Consider the following 17,980-nt stretch of genomic DNA (forward strand, 5'->3'; position numbering starts at 1 on the left):
GGCAACCATTGAGTTAGATGGTGTGGACTACTGGATGGGCATAGAGCCAATCTTGAAGAACAGAATGATTACTGATTACAAATGTACTTGGTAATCAATCTGATCTTCAATGTTGGCTCCATGCCCCTCCAGTATTCAACGCCATTTAACTCTAATGGTTCCCCATCATCCCGGTATCCTTGGTTACCATCTGCACATTCTTGAAGAAATGAGATTTGGATGCCAAAGAAACACTAAGCTGGATGGTGTGGACTACCGGATGGGCATAGAGCCATTCTTGAAGAACAGAATGATTACTGATTACAAATGTACTTGGTAATCAATCTGATCTTCAATGTTGGCTCCATACCCCTCCAGTATTCCACTCCATCCATCCAGCTCCAGTGTTTCTTTAGCATCAAAATCTCCTTTCTATTCGTGCATCACGCCCCCCTTGTACGCTATTCGCACGTCACATCATAATGCCCCCCTTGCACGCTATCCTTTTTTGATAGGCAATACAAAGTAGACAACTTATTCAAGTAGACATATATATGTATATTCAAGTGGATCATAACATGCTATAACAAAGTAGTCAACTTATTCGTTTATGTCTATTAAATTGAATCAGTTCTACTTCCTAACACATAACATGCTAAATTGATATGAAACATATGTCTATTCCTGAATCAGTTACTTCATAAACAGTACATAAAACAAGCCAACCTGCTTCATACATAGACACATAACACATAACATGCTAAATTGACATGAAACATATGTCTCATCAGCATAACTCATGTTAAAATAGAAAAGAATCAGGCAAGTTCATCATTTTCAGCTTTAAGAGTATGCATGATCAGCTGCCTTCCTAAACATAATATCAAGTTCATAACTTATGCTAATAGCATCGAAAACCCATCAATATCCTGAATGGTTTCAATCAGATAACAAGCCAAGTGGAAGGTATATTGTAAACTTATCTCATCACCATCCTGAATGGTTTCATAACATTTTCAGCTTTAAGAGTATGCCTAACATGTTATAACAAATAGACAACTTATTCATGCATGTCTAAAACTTGTTCTCATAGCCTCATAAAGCCACCACTATGTACCTGCCATTTGGATTGTACAGTTCATGATGAAGTTAGCATGGTGATGAAGTGTATGATACTGTCACCACAAGCTTAGTCATAAACTTGTGTTGTTAGAATCATACAACTTCATCACCATGTTAAACACTTTGCCATAAGCATAACAAGCCAAGTGACATGATACATAGTAATGGAGATTTAGGAGTATGCCTAACATGCTATAACAAGTAGACAACTTATTCAAGCAGACATGTATATTCAAGTGAACATGCTATAACAAGTAGACAACTTATTCATGCATGTCTATTCCTTACTTATTCAAGACAACTTATTCCTTACGTATCATCATAGGTCATGTTCAAATAAAAAAGAGTATGGTGATATCTTATCATTTGCAAGCCATATCAGTACATGCAATTAGCCTAAATTTACCCTTTAATACATGCTTCATACATGCTCAATGACCCTTTTACAATGTTCCTCTAATACTTGATGCATGATTAATAAGCTACATGCCCAAATGAACAATCGTACACATACTCATACAGAACCTCAAACATAAACATCAACAGAACATCAAACATAAACATGTTTCAAACACATACACATACTCAATCACTTCTAGTAGTATAACTCATAGGTGTAAGAGTAGTGCCAATCTCAATGAACATTCAAAGCTTTAGAGTATGCCTAATCAGCCACATGTTCAATGACCCTTTTACAATGTTCCTCTAATACTTGATGCATGATGAATAAGCTACATGCCCAAATGAACAATCGTACACATACTCATACAGAACCTCAAACATAAACATCAATAGAACATCATACATAAACATGTTTCATACAGATACACATACTCAATCACTTCTAGCAGTATAACTCATAGGTGTAAGAGTAGTGCCAATCTCAATGAACATTCAAAGCTTTAGAGTATGCCTAATCAACCACATGCTTAATGATCATTCATACATAAAATCTATGAGTCCTAGCTTCCTAAACAGTTATATCTAACCAATCAGTTCATACCAATCATTTCATCATCACCCACAACATCATACATATATGTAATCGTTCAGTTCAAACCCAAATAACAATATATATATTAAATCAGGATAGTTTCCTAATCAATGAGCTCTAGATTCCAAAACAGTACATCAAACATACACAATCACTTCTAAAGGCATGACCAATCAGTTCAAACCAACATAACATTAATATATATTCAGTAAGTTAAAGAAATCTTCCCATATGCTAAAGGCATGAACCGATTGACAATCTCTTCAGTCAGCCTTCCCATGTACTGAAGCATTCTTACTATCCATGCAAATAGTGTTCAAATAAAAAGGTATCAAATGAGTTCATACCATCTACTGTATCAGGCACTGTCTTGCCCTAGATTAAAAAAGATAAAGACCAAGCTTTACAGCAGTAAATCTAAATATAATAAAATCAGTTTAGCTAAGCGAGAGATATAAGCCTTTCAATGATAGGTCTGAAAATCACAAGATCATTATACCAGCTGCTGAAATCGACATACACCAAAATAAATCGAATAAGAAAAAGATAGAGTAAGGAACAATGATACTCTAATACAGAACGAAGAAAATATGGCTTACCAGTACCGTGTTTCGAGCTCACCTAGTGATTGCATGTTCAAATCAACCATGGAGATAGAGAGGGATGAGAGGGATGAAGCTTGCGTAACCTAAACTGGGGTTTGGGATTGAGAGGGGGTTTATATATCAGCTGAAATTTTAGTAAAATGATATAGAGCGCCTAAAATTTGGTATGGCCACGTAAGTGAAATTTCATTTGCCGCTTTTTTTGTTTTCGGCATATGTTGTCCTAAAAACGTGAACACTAGCAAGTGCACTAGGTACAAGTAATAAAGTGTAAGTAAATTATCGTCTCCACGAGGATAGAACAAGTAAATATAAATACTTATAAGGATGAGAACAGTCAAGTTTAAAGGTAACTAATCACTTAAACTGAGTTGGTGTTGATTTGATAAAATAAAAAAGATAAAGCAAGTTAAAAAGAAGTTTAATTACAGATTTGGGAAGAACAGGCATACATCATGCACAGAAATGGTAATGAACATGCACTCCGCTCCTTGTTCATCAAGTAGAAACAGCTTTGGCTTAAGGTATCTTTCACGAAAATCGGTTGAGTCAGGTGCCTCTTATTCCCAACGTTCTTTAAAAACAATCAAAATAAGTCTCCTTGAGATTAATATATCTTTAAGCCTTAAGAACAGGAAAGAATTTAACTTGAACAATTAAAACCCTTAACATATAATCAATTACGTCTCTGTTTCATGATTAAATGTGTTTAATGAAAGTTCAGCTTTGCAAAGAGAGTCTCCTCATGATTGCTCTGCTAAAAAACAGGTTAGCTACTCATATTTAACGTTAATTACTCATTGAACAGCCAAGCTAATTATACTTAATGAATTTAGAGGGAAGTAAACCTGCTCCTTTACCTGTTCCTGGACAGCTACATACATGTTGATAGATTTACTCACTTATAATTGAATGAGGCAAGACAAAATAATAATGAAAGAACAAACAATCCATTAAAATAACTAGAAATACAATTACACACTAAGGATTCAGATCTAAAATCTGAATGATTCTCAACACACTCTTTAAATAGCCAAAAAATCTAGGCAGAAATCATTGTTCTAGATAGATTAAAATATTGAAGATATGGTCTACCAGACTGTTTTGACAGACAGAAATAGTCAGCTGAACAGTGATAGCACATGTTGTATTATTTTCTTCCACAATCATGGTTGTTCTTCAGGAAATCTAATTTCTCCTTCAGGAAAGATCTCTAATAAATCAGGGAAGAGTGATCATCCACATTTTTGGGTCCATCTTTCATCTGAACAGTTGTTCTCACTCATTCCTGGTTGTTATTCTCATTTAAGCACTTGTTTCCTCTTGCGCACAACATGGGCTCTTCCACTGAACATGCAATGACCCTTGAACAAGCAGAATATGTTTTTCTCCAAATACCTCTTTGATCATTGGTTCTCCATTTTGGTCTTTTTGCTCCTCCAAAATATCAATTCACTCCAATTAAGCATAAGTGATCTACCAAGGTCCTCTTTCTTCAATCTATAGAAAAATCACTTAAAATTCCCATTAGTAGCATAATTATCCACTTAAATCATGAGAATTAAGGGGTAAAAATAAGTATAATATACACATATCAGCATATAATGACATTCATTTATTAGAAGTGTCATCTGTTGAGCGCATCAAATTTAACGAAAACGCATGTTTTCTTTGGATGACAGGATTCTGTAATCGTAATGTCATCTGAGAATCGAGCGCATTTTTTATTTCACCTTCAGATGACATACGGTTAAAATACTGTCACGAAAAATATTCAGACGACACGAAAACAAATGTCTGTCATGTATCTTGTGTCATGTGAAAGGGAAAATGGTATAGTGAGAGAAGCATTAAGTTTTATTAATCTAAACCTTTTTAACCTACTTTACCTTGGTCCGACTAAAGTGATTACTTAAGATTCAAGAAAAACCGCTCGAGTAATTAGTTCTAAACTTTCGATTAATTACTTTTCCTTGGTCCAGCTCAAGTAATTAATCCAAACAAGCATTAAGTTTTTTTAGTTCCAAACCTTTGATTTATTACTTTCCCTTGGTCCAGCTCAAGTAATAAATCTAAGATTTGTAATAAGATTCATGAAAAACCTTGGAAAACCAAAGCCACACTAAATGGTCATTAGGTCCAACTTATGAATTTCGATTAATCAATTTAATCACGATCAATATAAATGATAAATTATATTCAAGTAGGAATTGAGTCCTATTGAAACACCTTTCCACATGATTTTGATTTGACAAAATTATTCCCATGATTAAAACAATTAAATTTAAGTGATTTGATTTAATTGTACTAATGTGTTTGTTCAATGTTGAGTAAGTTAACTAACGAGAACAGGAACCGAAAGTCCATAAAAGAAAGACAGAACAAAGTCAGCATAAGCAAGTCACACAGCAGAAGCTGAGTGGAATACAACTCAGCTTTACGAAAGAAATGTCTTCCTTAGGCAAGCTTGAAGGCGAAGCCGCTGAGTCAAGCTGAGTAATAATCAAGTCAGCGTCAATGATCCGTCAACTTGGCAGACAAGGTCTGACACAAATCAGAAGTCTTGGAAATCCGTATTAAGGACCTTTTTGAGATGCATGGACCATCTGACTTTTGGCAAGAAGACAAACCTGGCGCAAGAAGACAAACCTGGTGCAAGAAGACGAAACTGGCAGACCTGGCTCCTGGTGAAATCAGAAGACAGGATTGGCCTGCAGCTCTGGAAGCTGACCACGTGATGACGAAGGAGACCGTTATCTCCACAATGGCTATGTCAGAATTCAAATCATTGGCATCCCAAAGATTGCTATAAATAGGCCAAATCATCACTTGGATCATATAACACACATACAAGAGATATACAGACAAGCAAAATCTCCACTGAGTGATAATCCAAAATAGAATCTGTCTGAAAAGAAAAAGCAAGCTCTTACACCAAATTCCAATCATTGTGTAAAAGTCTAGATTGATTATGTCATCTAAAGTGTTCTTTGTTGTATTAAGAATAATTTCTTATCATTTGTAAAAGGTTAGAAGAGTGAAGCTGAGTACTCGGTCATAGTACTCAGTGGTAGAGAAAATCTGAAAACTCAGTTATAGTGTTCAGTGGTAGATAGGATTGAGTAGACGAATAGAGGACGATACTTGTTGAGCGATTTCCGCAAGTGCACGGTATACGCTTGTAGTAATAAAAGATATCGAACCCACAGGGAATGCTTTTTAACTAAAACTTTATTTAATTCGGTTTAATCACGTGTTTAGGTTTAATAAAAGAAATATGTTTAGTTGATGGAATAGGTTTTGGTAAATTAGGATTAGATAGAAGGATTATATCGAGTTTAGAGAACAATTCCGTTTTGAAATTTTGATTACAAAACAGATACTTCCGTAATTGGAATAAAATAGATCTTATTTTCATAAAGCAAAGTAAACAACTTTAACTTTGTGAGATTATGGACATGTAACAATATAGTGATTTACTCAATTAACTGGCGTTGAGATGATTCCTACCTTAATCAAACTAGTGTTTTATTTCTGATAAGCCGCGATAAGCGATCATGTCATCCATAAAAACTAAATTTGTTAAGTGTTCAACAAAGTTCTTATATGAATAAGATGGAATAGAACGTTTTAATAAAAACACCAATTTATCATTTTGTCAGAACAATATCAAAATAACAAACAGTAAGAATATATTGAATAAATAAGTATATCATTAATGAAATGTGAATTTTCACAAGTTAACAGAGAATTAGAAACTTGGATAGCATTGCAACGAAAACTTTGAGATCCGGGTCGTCAATCTTTCTCTCAAACTTCGTAGGTTCGTCAAACCTCATGCGCTTCAGCCGTCAATTCTTCTCGCTGGATCTTCGGAATAGAGACTGGTCTCGTCCACTATCAGAATGAAAACTAAACTAATACTGTGTTTATAACTAATCTAAATACAATTCGTGTACAACACGATTGTTTACAGAAATGAAATCTAACTTTCTGATTCTTTTCTGAATCAGAAACTCAACATAACAACTTTCTTCTCTAATTTCTCCAACTTTTCCAACTTTACCAACCTTGATTTCTGAAATGGATCACTTATTTATAGTTGTTGAAGGGTTGTAAATGACGGGTCATGTCTGCTGGTGAAGGGTCGCTTTTATCCGAACGAACAGACGCGTTTTTCCGATTTCGAACATGTGTTTTGTGTGCAGGAAGGTTCGCTGTCGCGACTGAGATTCTGAAAATCTCAGTCGCGACAGGGGGTATAGGGGCGAGCTTGAAAACTTCATTTTCCCCCGATCTGGCCTCCGCAAGTCGTGACTGAGATTATGAGAATCTCAGTCGCGACAGAGAGATGTTCTCCCTGTCTCTCGAATGCTTTTCGTCCTCCTCGAGCGTTCTTCTGACTGATATGCATTCTCGGTACGTTTTTAAGGTTTTTCGTCCATTTTAGCTCCGTTTTAGCTCCGTTTTTGCTCCTATTTGGATTTTACCAAATATTTAGGTACCTTGCATCAAAGAAGTAAATAAAGACGTAAAAGTATTCCAAATGAATATAATTAGCACGATTTTAATGTAATTTAAACGTATTTATGTATGATAATTTAGGTATATTTTGGGCTTAACAAACTCCCACACTTAAGCTTTTGCTAGTCCCGAGCAAAATTTCACTGAATTTATTCTTTAATCAACCTCCTTATAAATAGAACATATATCCATATATTCCTCTTTGAATTAGTTAAACCAAAAGATAAACTTTTCATGGTAAATTTATACGCGAAGCATCAAACTAGCTAGTGTAAAAGAGATATATTACTCGTCTTGTATTTCAATTTTTATATTGAAGTATTCGGGACGGTGTAAGCACGCATGTTTCCGAATCTTTCGTCTCAAGGCATTTCTAAGCACAAAATTTCCTTTTCCCAAACCTAAACTATTATAAATATGGATTTATTAAGGACTTAGGTTTAATATATTTGCTTAGTTACGCCCAAGATAAGGGTGGTCTCGATCGTAACTTTATACGCATTTTATTTGCTTTCGTGTTTGTTTAAGAGGTACCGACCATGCCATGGGTGGACGCAATCGTTACTTAAAACTTTAAACACGTTTAATTTTGCTTTAATAATTTATTTTTGTACGTTTTTTAACGTCCATTTCATACCTCGACCGTGATAAGGGTGGTCGCAATCGTGGCCAAAAGTAAACGGTACTTAATGTTCTTCCCTTTCATACCTCGATTGTGATAAGGTTGGTCTCAATCGTGGCCAAAAGTTAAGAATACGACTACTTGATTTAATTAACATGAAAATAAAATTTGGGAAAGAAAAATAGCACATTCATCCTATATTGACTTGAAATTCAACATGTATTATGGCTAAAGTTTCCTTAAAAACTTCAATTGGTTTTTAATGTAAGACGAAAAATAATATCGAGCTAAAAAGCTAAAGTTGTTAGTTCGATTTATGCCTATAAACCTAATTGAAAATTGAAAATAAGATTTATATTTATCATGAATTCATGATATAAAGTAGAGATTTGAAACTAAAGAAATTTTACTTATATACATTTACTCGAGACGTTTTTGATAAAATCGTATCGGAGATTTGTAAAAATATTTGTAAAAATATAGCTCGTATAGAAATATTATTTCTACCAATAATGATAACCTTAAAATATGCTTAACATTATTTTGAAAGTTAAAATGTTAAAAACATATGAAATATATACTTTAACAAAAATTATATGTTTATGAAAAATTGCTATTAATTTTTGAAAAGTGTTGCACTTTATTAAAAAATATTGCATTTGTTTTTGAAAATATTGCATTATACTTGACTTAAAATTGAATAACAATATGCATGTATACTTAAATAAATAGCATTCATTCTTATTCGTTGCATTCATTCGTACTTAAAAAATAAAATGAATATGAAATATCTCCTCCCACACTTAATTTGGACCATGTCCTCATTGGTGCAAAAAGCGATAAAACACGAAAAATAGTACGAAATAAATCATACGAATTAGAAATGAAAAATATAGTACCATAACATTCAAACATTAATAATAAAGAGAAAGGTACCAAACATAAAAAAATATTGTACTAAACTGAATAAAACATAATAATAATAACGAAAATGAGTTAAAGAGAGAAACGATAAAACCTATCAAGGTGATGGTGGTGGAGAAGGCGTAGTCTCAACTCCTTGGCGTCGGAAGAAAGAGAGCATCCGGCGACGAGTAGATTTGTGCTCACGACTCAACGTAGTGATCCTTGAACTCATTTCGGCATTGTTGGCAACGACTTCATCTAACCGCAAATTCATGTGACGGTTATGCTCGTTCATTTGTGTCAAAACACGTTGCCAACCAACTTGTTCTTCTTCATTTGGTTCCACATTTGCTTGCTCGGTGGCATTAACATCAACATTCTCCTCTTCCTCCTCTTCATCAAATTCCTCTTCATCCTCCTCATCATCATCTTGGGCACCTAAACCTTGAGAACCCGAGGCTTCACTACTCATGGTAGAAAAAACACGTCTTGTGCGATCCGCATAAGAGATAAAGGCAGGCGGTCCCATTTTCTTCAATAAATTGGCTCTTTGAAGCGCCATGAGATCCAATGAAGGTAAACCAACATGAGACATATTTTGATAATCCGCTAATTCACCTCGAGCGCCCAATACAATGCCGGTAATTAAATTACCCATAGGCACTTGCTTATTGCGGGACTTGGAAGCTCGAACTAAATTAATAAATATCATTTCAATACTATCAATTGTCACACCGTGTCGGTGTCAAGAAAAGGCATGTCGACGAACTCTATTAGGACATTAGAGAATCGGTGATATTTGCGTCCTTCGGCTTCCGATGTAATATCGAATGGTGCGTCATATTGAACCCGTAATCTATTGATCTCGGTTGCCTTGGCTTTGTTTGCAACGGTCTTTTGTCTAGGCATATTTTGTGTTTGTGAAATTTGGGTGAAATAGATGAAATTTGGGTGAAATAGATGAAAATAATATGAAAGAATGAAGGTTAGAATAAAAGATAATGGTGGTGAATTAGGGAAGAAGAAGATGAATAGGGTAAATATTTATGGGGAAGATGAGTGAATCTTGTTATTGGGAAGAGAAAAGATGATTGATTGGTGTAAAAATAGGTGATATAAATAGGTGTAAGTAATAGGTATTGATTAGGATAGTTGAATAGGTAGTAATTAGAGTAGGAATAGGAAAAGATGGCCAAATTTCGCCCAATCCCGCACATACATGTCGCAAGTCGCGACTGAGATTTTCAAAATCTCAGTCGCGACAGCAAGTAGGGAAGGGGCAAAATTTTGCCTAAAAAATTTTTCCTCTGCTGTCTCAACTGAGAATTCGAAATCTCAACTGAGATTCTGAAAAATCTGGGTAAAATTGGGACTGTTTTTGATGATTTTAACACTTCTAAACCAATTCCTCTTAAAATTAAGTACCAAAAATGTGAACATTAATCCCTGAAACTGAGATAAACAAAACTGAAACATTAAATTAAAGGAAAACCAAAGGTTGTTCCTTAAAATAAAAGAAATAAACCAAGGAATCAATGCACTTTTATTTATCATTATAAACAATACCATAATATACATTTATATAGAAACATTATAAAAACATAATTTACAAACAATCACTCATATATATATTAAAAACAATAAACAGAAACACATAAAATATATATCCCTAACTAGATGACAGACGACGTGCATTGGCTCTATTAATCTTCGATTGAACGAAGACTTGCCTCTCTGGTGCAGAAAGGAATGTGGGACCAGAACGGAAAACTCGTTTGACAAGTCCCTCGTTTTCCAAGAACTCGTAGTCTAAAATAGGGAATGGTTCTGTATCAGTCCAAGGAACAGAAATGGTTCCCTTGGCTCCTAAAATTATTCCACATATGATGTTGGCGAAACCAATCTTCCGTTTCTTCGAACGGGAAGCAGCAATTAACCCCTCCATTAGAATCTTCGAGGAGTTCACTGAGTTGCCTTGAAAAATGACGCCCAACACATAAAGATCAGTATCTTTCACAATATTGCTACTGACTCGACCAAAAAGGCTATGACAGAGGAACTTATGCAGATACAGCATGGAATTAGAATTAATGGATTTGTTAAAGGCAAGACGTGGATTGAATCGCCAAAATCCTGTTAGCATCCTCCATATATCTCTAGAAGTCATATCCCTTCCAGGATGGTGTTGAGTTGTGTCTCGGGGTGGAAATCCAAACCAATTATGTAGTTCTGGATATCCAAAAGTGAATACCTCCCCCTCACAACGAAAACTGAGACGAACACGTCTCTCGTTGACGAACCTAACGGTGGAGAAAAATTCCAGAACCCAATTTCCAATTATAGGAAATTTCATAGAAACAAATTTGGTCCAACCCAAATTAGTCAGATAGCGATCAATGTCTTCGCTTATCCCGAGTTCCTCATTCAGAAACTCGTCCAGATACATCATGCCAAAGAATTGAGCATATCTGAATTGCAGAAAGCGTTTCCCCTCATCATGGTTATAAATGGGAAACCATGCACCATATCTATCAGAGATATCAACTTTTCCCCTTTTTAGAAGAAGTGTGTTTTTGAACGTTTTTCAAAGACTTAGTCATGTCTGTGATAGAAAAGAAAAATGAAGTCTATAGGATTTGAGAACTTGAGAAAGAAATTTAGAAAGATGAAGTGAAAATGGAAGAAGTCTGATCCTACAGGAATATATAAGAACTATAAGTGAAAGGTGGTGTCTGTTAGAAAGAAATAGGTGTCAAAGTGATACCTCTTCGATTTAACTGATAGAAAATTTTGAAGAAAGAAGACTGTAATCCCTTACAACTATTTCAAATGTAAAAAGACAGAAAATTTCTCAACTGAGATTTTCGGAATCTCAACTGAGATTTCCAAATCCTGGAACATAGAAAATCTCAAATGAGATTTCTGCATGTATAATTTCTCAATAACACTTAACACTTAATGAAAATTTCATAACATGACTAAATTAAAATTTTACTGTGAACAAAACTCATTTGTACTTAATGATAAATATATAAAAATAAAAAATTAAAGTAAATAAATTAAATAAATAAAAAAACAAATAAATTAAAAAGAAGAAGAATAATAATTATAAATATAAAATAAATAATAAAAAAAACTATAAATTAAAAACATGAAAATCAAAGAAATTAATTTTTATAAAATTTATCCACGGATTCAATTGCTTGAATAGGAACTCCGTCGAAATAAATTTTGCAACGATTACCATTGACCTTAAATCGGTCACCATTAGACTTTTCTAGCTCCAATGTTTCGTAATCAAATGTTTGAACAACCAAAAATGGTCCAGCCCATCTAGATTTTAGTTTACCTGGAAATAACTTTAATCTAGAATTAAAAAGTAAGACCTTATCTCCAACATTAAAGTTTTTAATTTTGATTTTGGCATCATGCCACTTTTTAATTTTCTCCTTATAAATGCTCGCATTTTCGTAGGACAAATAGCGTAATTCATCCAACTCGTTTAAGTCAAACAAACGCTTTTTCCCTGCGCTTTGCAAATCATAATTAAGGGTTTTTATAGCCCAATATGCTTTATGTTCTAATTCAACCGGCAAATGACAAGCTTTACCATAGACTAATCTATAAGGTGTCATCCCGATAGGCGTTTTAAATGCAGTACGGTATGCTCATAATGCATCGTCAAGTTTATGTGCCCAGTCTCTTCTAGAAGACGAAACTGTTTTCTCAAATATCCATTTGAGTTCTCTATTTGAAATTTCTGCTTGACCATTCGTTTGAGGATGGTACGGTGTAGAGATACGATGGTGTACTCCGTATTTTTTCATAAGTAACTCAAAAGCTCTATTTACGAAATGAGTACCACCGTCGCTTACCATAACCCTAGGAACTCCAAATCAATAGAATATTGAATTTAAAAACTTAACAACTACTTTAGAATCATTTGTCGGGGTTGCAATTGCTTCAACCCACTTTGAAACATAATCTACGGCTACTAATATATAATTTTTGCCAAAAGAAGGAGGAAAAGGACCCATGAAATCAATTCCCCATACGTCGAAGATTTCAACTTCCAATATGTTCGTAAGAGGCATCTCATCTTTCCTTCCTATATTCCCTGTTCTTTGACACTTATCACAACGGGTAATAAATGAACGGACATCTTTAAACAGAGTAGGCCAAAAGAATCCGCATTCAAGTATTCTAGCTGCTGTTTTGCTTACGCTATTATGACCTCCGTAAGCGCTAGCATGACATTCTAACATTATAGAGTCATATTCAAACTCACTAACACATCTCCTAAATATTCCATCGCCGCATGTTTTGAACAAGAATGGATCTTCCCAAAAATATTTCTTAACTTTTGAAAAGAATTTCTTCTTTTGCTGAGAAGTCAATCCATCTGGCACAACATGTGCAGCTAAGTAATTGGCTATATCCGCATACCATGGAGCTATGGCACTTTGTAATTGCATGAGATGTTCATCGGGGAAATCATCTCGAATACCTGATGTTTCACCGATGGGACCGTTTTCATCCTCAAGTCTTAATAGATGATCGACGACCAGGTTTTCAACTCCCTTTTTGTCTTTAATCTCAATGTCAAATTCTTGCAATAATAAAACCCATCTAATAAGACGTGGTTTCGCATCTTTCTTAGCAAATAAATATCGTAAAGCTGCATGATGAGTATAAACGATGATCTTAGATCCTAACAAATAAGATCGGAATTTATCACATGCAAAAACTACTGCTAACATTTCTTTTTCAGTTGTGGTGTAATTTAGTTGTGCACCGGACAATGTGTGACTCGCATAATATATAACATGAAGTTTCTTATCCTTCCTTTGACCTAATACACATCCTACAGCTAAGTCACTCGCATCACACATAATTTCGAAAGGTAGATTCCAATCAGGTTTCAATATTATAGGTGTACTGTCTAAAGCCGTTTTCAAAGTATTGAAAGCTTGTAAACAATCTTTATTAAAATCAAGTTGAATCCTTCATAAGCAAATTAGTAAGTGGTTTGGAGATTACAGAAAAGTTCTTTATAAACCGTCTGTAAAAACCTGCATGACCTAAAAATGATCTTACTCCCTTAACAGTGGTTGGTGGGGGTAATTTTTCTATAACTGAAGTCTTTGCTCTGTCCACTTCTAAACCTTTTTCAGAAATCTTATGACCTAAAACTATTCCTTCGTCTACCATGAAATGACATTTTTCCCAATTTAATACTAAATTCGTTTCTTCACATCTAGACAATACTTTATCTAAGTTCTGTAAACATGCATCGAAAGAATCTCCATAAACTGAAAAATCATCCATGAAAACTTCCATTATGTCTTCAATGAAGTCATTAAATATTGCTGTCATACATCGTTGAAAAGTTGCTGGTGCATTACATAGACCAAAAGGCATTCTCCTATATGCAAATGTTCCGTAAGGACATGTGAAGGTTGTTTTGTCTTGGTCATCCGGGTAAATGTAAATTTGAAAGAATCCGGAATAACCGTCTAGAAAACAGTAAAATGCATGACCGGCTATCCTTTCGATCATTTGATCAATGAAAGGTAGAGGAAAATGATCTTTCCTAGTTGCTTTATTTAGGTTCCTATAGTCTATACAAACCCTCCAACCGGTGGTGGTTCGTGTAGGTATCAGTTCACCTTCATCATTTCTTACAACAGTTATGCCTCCCTTTTTAGGTACACAATGGATTGGACTAACCCATTCATTATCCGAGATCGGATAAATGATTCCATTGTCTAAAAGTTTAGTAATCTCATTTTTGACTACTTCTTTCATGTTCGGATTTAAGCGTCTTTGCCTATCCGCTTTAGGTGGCTTATCCTCTTCTAAGTGAATTCTATGCATTACTATACTAGGATTAATTCCTTTTAAGTCTGAAATTTACCATCCCATACTTCCTATCCTATTTCTAACAACATCTTTCAATTTTTCTTCTTGATCGCTTGTTAATTTGTTAGAAATAATTATAGGTAGAGAATCGCCTTCGCCTAAGAAAGCATACCTCAAATGACTGGGTAACTCTTTAAGTTCTAATTTAGGGGGTGTTACAATTGAAGGCGGAACTGGTCCATCTTCTCGAATCAAAGGCTCTGGGTCCTTATCGTCTAATTCCTCATCTATTATAGGTTCAATTATTTCTTCACTTTGAATTACATCATTGACACATTCTTCGACTAAATCAAGTTTCATACAAGCGAATTCCTCCATAGGGTATTTCATCGCTTTGTTCATGTTAAACTCGACCTTATCTTCTCCTATCCTTAAAACTACATTCCCTTCCGACACATCAACTAGAGCGCGTCCCGTGTTCATAAACGGTCTTCCAAAAATTAAAAGGCAATTTACATCATATGCAAAGTCTAATATAACAAAATCGGTAGGAAAAATAAATTTATCGACTTTGACTAAAACATCTTCAATTATACCATATGGCCTTTTAGTGGTTTGATCCGCTAATTGCAAAACCATATTGGTACGTTTGATATCTTCTTCTAAACCTAACTTGTTAAAAATAGACAATGGCATTAAGTTTATACTTGCTCCTAAATCACAAAGACAACTTGGGAATTCAATATCTCCCAACTTACACGGAATAGTAAAACATCCGGGATCCTTGAGTTTAGTGGGCAAATTACTTGATACTATTGAACTACAGTCTTCAGTTAACGAAATGGATGAAATTCCTTCCCAACTGATTTTCTTTGAAATCAAATCCTTTAAAAACTTACCATAGTTAGGAATTTGTGTGATTGCATCCATAAACGTCAAATTGATATGCAAATTTTTAAGTTTATCCAAAAACGTTAGAAGTTGTTTATCATAGTCCTTATTTCAGACTTTGTGCGTAAAAGGTGGCTTGGGTACAAAAGTTTTGGTACCTGCGTCAGATGGTCAAATTTTTGTGTTTAAGATATCCTCTTTGGACTTTGGTAAATCATTTCCTGATAATGTTGCATCTTTGGGCATTTCAGGCCCTTGATAATTTTTCCCTGAACGAAGAGTAATAGCCTTCACCTGCTCTTTCGGATTTTCTTCCGTATGGCTGGGGAGACTTCCCTCTTTTCGGGATGGAATTGATTTAGCAAGTTGACCAATTTGAATCTCCAAATTATGGATGCTAGATGAGTGGTTTTTAATAAGCTGATCGAATTTATTTTCGATCCGTTTAAAACCATCGTCGTGATTACTTATTTTTCCACTGATAGCATCTATAAACTTGTCGATTTTAGAAGATAAAGTGCTAATCGTATCTCTTGACTAATTTTGATAATTAGTGGTACGATTTTGATTAGCACTGGCATTATTGTTACTATTATCTTTCCAGTTAAAGTTAGGATGATTCCTCCATCCAGCATTATAAGTATTAGAATAAGGATTATTAGTTTGGTTTTGCCCTTGGACAAAATTTACCTGTTCGATCTCACTCATATTTTCGTAATCCACATCCGTTTGGATTGGATTACCATTGGTATCGCGCGGTGCCATAAATTGGTCAATTTTGTGCGATAAAGCAGAAAATTGGGCTTGTAGCATTGCGACTGGATCAAGTTCAACTATACCTTTAACTGATGATGTGGTTGAGGATGATGGTTTTGCCACCGGCATATGTCCACATTCCGCGGGCCACATACTGCTGTTGATTGCCATTTCCTCCAAAAGTTCTCTCGCTTGGGCTGATGTTTTCTTCATAAATAGCCCTCCCGACATAGCATCTAATGAACCCCTAGTTGTAGGATTTAGTCCATTGTAAAATGTTTGCATTAAAAGTTCAGCGGGTAATTGGTGGTGTGGGCATAAACGTTGAAGTTCTTTAAGACGTTCCCAAGTTTCATAAAGAGTCTCATTATCGTTTTGAGAAAAAGATGTTAACTCCTTTATGACTCTTGCAGTTTTTGCTAAAGGAAAATATTTAGATAAAAACGCTTGGGCTAATTGTTCCCAAGTGGCAAAAGTTGCGGCTGGCATAGAAGTTAACCATTCTTTGGCTCTATCCTTCAAAGTGAAAGGAAAGAGGCGGAGTTTGATTGCTTCTGCAGTCACATCTGGGATTTTAAAAGTGTCACAAATTTCTAGGAAATTTGTTAAGTGGGTGTTAGGATTTTCGTTAGGTAACCCGTAAAATGTTACATTATTTTGCAACATATTAAGCAAAGCTGGCTTAATTTCAAATTGATTTGCGGTGATTCTGGGTCTAACGATACTATTGGTTACACCGGCCACACCTGGCCTAGCGTATTCCATAAGTGTTGGTGGGTCTGCCATTTTTTCTGGCTCGGTATGTGTTTTTACTGGGGTCTTATTTTTGTTTTTCTTATTTTTCTTGTTCTTCCTAATGGTTTTCTCAATTTCTGGGTCTATAGGGTCTGGTACAATGCCTGAACTTCGAGAACTGCGCATGAACCTGAAATCTTGCACGAACCGAAACTACCTACAAAACAGAATTTTTGAAAAATAAATAAATTAGTATATGAAAACTTTTAAATTATAAAAGTTAAAATAAGTATGTTTAAACCTAGATTCGAAATAAAACACGAAAAATTTAAAATTTTGTCAAAAATTTTGGCGTTCCCCAGCAACGGCGCCAAAAACTTATTGAGCGATTTCCGCAAGTGCACGGTATACGCTTGTAGTAATAAAAGATATCGAACCCACAGGGAATGCTTTTTAACTAAAACTTTATTTAATTCGGTTTAATTACGTGTTTAGGTTTAATAAAAGAAATACGTTTAGTTGATGGAATAGGTTTTGGTAAATTAGGATTAGATAGAAGGATTATATCGAGTTTAGAGAACAATTCCGTTTTGGAATTTTGATTACAAAACAGATACTTCCGTAATTGGAATAAAATAGCTCTTATTTTCATAAAGCAAAGTAAACAACTTTAACTTTGTGAGATTATGGACATGTAACAATATAGGGATTTACTCAATTAAATGGCTTCGAACCATAGAAATCCCCCTGGCGTTGAGATGATTCCTACCTTAATCAAACTAGTGTTTTATTTCTGATAAGCCGCGATTAGCGATCATGTCATCCATAAAAACTAAATTTGTTAAGTGTTCAACAAAGTTCTTATATGAATAAGATGGAATAGAACGTTTTAATAAAAACACCAATTTATCATTTTGAAAATCATTTTGTCAGAACAATATCAAAATAACAAACAGTAAGAATATATTGAATAAATAAGTATAT

The 17,980-nt window shown here is 34.6% G+C and overlaps 1 non-coding gene across 1 annotated transcript; it reads left to right on the top strand.

The window, feature by feature from the left end:
- The first annotated feature begins 16,562 nt into the window (after positions 1–16,562).
- LOC136221259 (small nucleolar RNA R71) lies at positions 16,563–16,669 on the top strand. The gene has a single exon (XR_010685035.1). It is a non-coding gene; the product is annotated as a small nucleolar RNA R71 (small nucleolar RNA).
- The last annotated feature ends 1,311 nt before the right edge of the window (positions 16,670–17,980 follow it).

The sequence above is a fragment of the Euphorbia lathyris genome, chromosome 2 (assembly GCF_963576675.1).
Source record: "Euphorbia lathyris chromosome 2, ddEupLath1.1, whole genome shotgun sequence".
Taxonomy (NCBI): Eukaryota; Viridiplantae; Streptophyta; class Magnoliopsida; order Malpighiales; family Euphorbiaceae; genus Euphorbia; species Euphorbia lathyris.